Here is a 3,921-nt window from a genome sequence, read left to right as displayed (position 1 = left end):
GCAGCTGCAGGCCTGGGCAGAAGCAGCCCCAAACAAAGACAATGAGGGAAGCGCAGGCCTGGGGAGGGAGGGGGAGCGGTAGAGATCATCGCCCCCAAGGGCCTGTGCCAGCGCCCCGGAGCTGCCCAACACCCGCCGGGCAGAGCAGGGGTGGTCTCGGGGCCCGGCGGTGCCGGCCGCAGTGTCCGGGGCGCAGGCCGGGCTGCGCTGGGCTCCTCGGGGGCCGGAGGCTTCCTGGCTCCCGGGGCTGCGAAGCACTCGCCTTCTTGGCTCGCGAGCGGCGCTGTAGGAGTGAGAATTAAATGCTAATGAAGCTCTTTGATTTAGCAGCAGACAAGACGTTTCAGTGTTGCTTTGCCTCATAGACTATTATTATGCAAATGAACGGAGCTTGTATCTTTCTTCCCCATTTAGCTGAAATCAGCACTTCTTGGCAACATCCAGCGCTCAATTACTGCACTTACCTGGGTAATGATCAGGCCAAGGCCCCGCTTCGGCTCAGCCGCCAGGGACCCACCGCGCTTCCCGGCACCCCCTGGGCCGGGTCGGTGCCGGCCCGCGTCCCTGTGCCCGGCGGGGAGGGCTGCCTGGGGGTGCCCGTGTTACTGGGGCATCCGTGGGATGGCAGCGGTGCTGAACAGCCGGTGCCGCAGGGTGCGTGTGCATCCGTGTGCCCCAGCCTTGCGTGGGCCTTGGAGAGTGTGTCAGCCCAGGTGAGAGGGCCTGGCTGTGGGTGACAGTGAGGCTGTCGTGTCTGATTGCGTGTGCGTGTGCCCCTGCCGACCGCGCGTGTGCAATTGTGTGTGCTTGCATGTCTTTGTGCCAGCGCAGGTGTGTCAGAGAGCCTGGTTGTGTGCACGTGGATTGGATGCTTGGCTCTGGGGGGGTCCTATCTGATGGCATGTATGTGCGAGTGTGCCTGATTGGTGTGCATGTGTGCGTGTCCCTGACTCGGTGTGCGCCTGTGTGTCTTTGTGCCCGGGCGTACATGGCAGAGAGCCTGGCTGTGGATTTGATGCTTGGCTCTGGGGGGGTCTGATCTGGCGGTGTGTACATGTGGGTGTGCCCAATTGGTGTGCATGTGTGTACGTGTACTTGTGTGTTGTGCCAGGGCATACGTGTCAGAGAGCCTGGCTTTGTGCACGTGGATTTGGTGCTTGGCTCTGGGTGGGTGGGGGTGGGGGTCTTCATGCCTGATGCTTGGCTCTCGGCGGGAGTGGGGAGGGTTATCTGATGGTGTGTACATGCAGGTACACCCAAGTGGTGTGCATGTGTGTGTGTCTGTGCCTGTGGCTGTGCTTGTGTGTCTTTGTGCCAGGGCATGCATGGCAGAGAGCCTGAATTTGCACATGTGAATTTGATGTTTGGCTCTGGGGTGGGGGGGTCTTATCTGATGGTGTGTATGTGGGTGTGCCCCAACTGGTGTGCATGTGTGTGCATGCATGTGTGTCCCCAACAGGCCGTGTGCTTGCGTGTTGTTGTGCCAGGGCATACGTGTCAGAGAGCCTGGCTGCGTGCGTGTGGATTTGATACTGGCTCAGAGACGTCGGGGGGGGTCCTTCGTGCCTGACGATTGCCTCTGGGGGGGTCTTATCTGATGGGGCATGCCTGATTGGTGTGTGTGTGTGCACACACGTGTGCCTGTGGCTCACCCAGCTGGGTGCCGCCACGTGCCTGCCTGTTGTGCCAGGGCTCGTGTTGCTGATTGTGTCTGTGCGACGTGTTTGTGGTCCTCCCCACAGAGGCGCGTGCTCGCCGGCTCCATCACGCTCGACCCCCTCCTGTCCCCCCGCTGCCCCCGGCCTCCTCGTTCGCTTGGCACCAGGTGCCGCCAGCCCCTGCCTTCGCCTCCAAACCCCTTCCCCTGGAAACTTTCCAAGCCGCGGGCTCCCTTTCTCTCCAGAGGCAGCTGCCTGCTGGGCGGGGCTGGGGCTGGCGCTGGTTTGTGGAGGTATTACAGGCAGGCTTGAAAAGGCCTCATTAGCCCAGAGACCGTCGCACGCTCTCCGCCGGTGCGCGGGTTCGGGTGACATTTGTGCAGCAAAGTCTTAATCTGGTAATCAGATCAAATCGAGCCGCCGCTGGAGCCCGCGGAGGGGAGGTGGCTGGCGTGGGCGCCTCGTCACAGCTGTGCCCTCCCCTCCCTGGCGGAGGTATCCCCACGGCCTCCCTGCCCCCGCGGTGCCCTCAGCTTCGGCTCGTGATGCCTGCGGCCACGTTGCAGGGCTGGGCGACACGTGTGTGCACCGGTGGGGCTCGGGGGGTTCAGGGCCCAAGAGAGGGACAGGCACAACTGCCCAGGTCTTGGGGATTCCCACTCCAGTGACTGCCCCGAGGCTGGAAGGCCACGCACTTGCTTCTTGGCCTGCCTGGGAGAGGGCAGAGGAAGCCGGATCCAGCCCCAGCTCCTTCCAAAAGGAAACATCGCGCAGGCCACGTGGCTCCGGTTCCTTTCGGGGTTGAGAATCGGCTTCCCCTGCACTGGGAAACCCCTGCACCCTGCGTGCACGCGTGCACATGGCCGTGTGCATGCGTGCTCATGTCCGCATGCATTTGTGCACACGTCTTTACACAAGTGTGCATGTCTGCATGTGCACGTCTGCATGTGCGTGCATGTGTGTGTGCATACACACATGTGTGCGCCTTTTCTGCACGAGTCTGATGAGCTCCTGTCTTTCCCCCAACACACGTGCACACCCGGGCGTGCTGGTGCCTGCAGCCACCCAGACCTGTTCACCGATGCGAACACGTGCATGGAAGCGGGGCCAAGGGGAGGGGACGGGCAGGCAGACTGCACACCCAGGTCTGGATTTGGGGTGCCGTGGTGTGGGGTGCTTGCAGGGGAGCCGGGGGCCGGGAGGAGGCCATGGCAGCGTGGCTGCCCGTGTCACCTCGGCTGGCTCCCGGGCTCCTCTCTGCAGAAGTGAACAAAAACTACACGGTGTAAAACAATAGCGCGCAGGCCTGTTCCTAGATATTTGTTAATTAGGGACATATGTCTCCTAAAGGAATCATTGTGGAAGGGGGGACCTTCTGCTCTCCAGCGCTGCTCATTACCATGAGGCCTGCGCCATTGGCTGGGCCGGCGTGATGTCAGAGAGTGACTTGTAAACTTCAGGCGCCTGCAGATTGTTCGCTTGGTTGCAGGCGCATCCATCTGCTGCGGCAAGGAGGGAGGGTGGAAAATCCGAGCCAGGGCCAGGGCCTGGGGGGTCACAGCCAGGCTGCTCAGGGGCTGGGGGAAGGGGGACGTGGGGCACTGAGAGAGGCCTGGCAGGCCCGGGGAGCAGCCCGGACCAGCGTGAGGGGCAGGCTGGGGAGGAAAGAGCCCAGAGGAGGGTGCCCCAAGAGCCCTGGGCCTCCCTCAGCCTGCCTGCCCCAGTCCCAAGGGCTCAGGATCAGGGCCAAGAGAGGAGGCAGCCCAAGGAGGATGCCCAGTCCCCTGGGCTATGATCTGCCCCCAGGATCGGCCCTGAAGTGTCCATGCAGCTAGAGGCCGTGGTCGCAGGGAGCCGAACAAGTGCCTCCCTGGCTATCAGCGCACATAGGCAGGGCCTGGCCAGGCCTCTCCTGGGGCTCTGTGTGCTGGGAACCCTGCCCGAGTGAGGACTGAGCCGGTGGTACCCAAGAAAAGCCCCCAGGCCTGGACCCCACTCCTTGGTGTGTCTACATGGGCATGGCATAAGTGGGACTGGAGACTGGGGCTGCCTTGCCCTTGCTGGGCACCAGCATGGATAAGCTGGGCCTCCCAGTGCCAAGGTGGGCAGCGGGTGGGCATTATGGTGTCGAGAACCATGGAGGGGGCGGATACCTGCCCGGGGGAGCAGCCAGGAGTGCAGCCCCAGCTTGGTTCTCCTTGGCTGGGGAGGCAGCTGCTCACGCCTGCTCCGCTCCCCTCCCAGGGCATCCCTGCTCTACCCA

General features: G+C 63.0%; 1 protein-coding gene across 1 annotated transcript in view; it reads left to right on the top strand.

The window, feature by feature from the left end:
* Positions 1-3,921, top strand: part of SCRT1 (scratch family transcriptional repressor 1) — a gene marked incomplete at its 3' end in the record, with an annotated part of 8,318 nt that overhangs the window by 973 nt on the left and 3,424 nt on the right. The gene's annotated exons all lie outside the window — the stretch shown is intronic.

The sequence above is a fragment of the Alligator sinensis genome, unplaced genomic scaffold (assembly GCF_000455745.1).
Source record: "Alligator sinensis unplaced genomic scaffold, ASM45574v1 scaffold1905_1, whole genome shotgun sequence".
NCBI lineage: Eukaryota > Metazoa > Chordata > Crocodylia > Alligatoridae > Alligator > Alligator sinensis.
The sequence above is the reverse complement of the archived record's forward strand: the minus strand, read 5'-3'. Positions and strand labels throughout refer to the sequence as shown.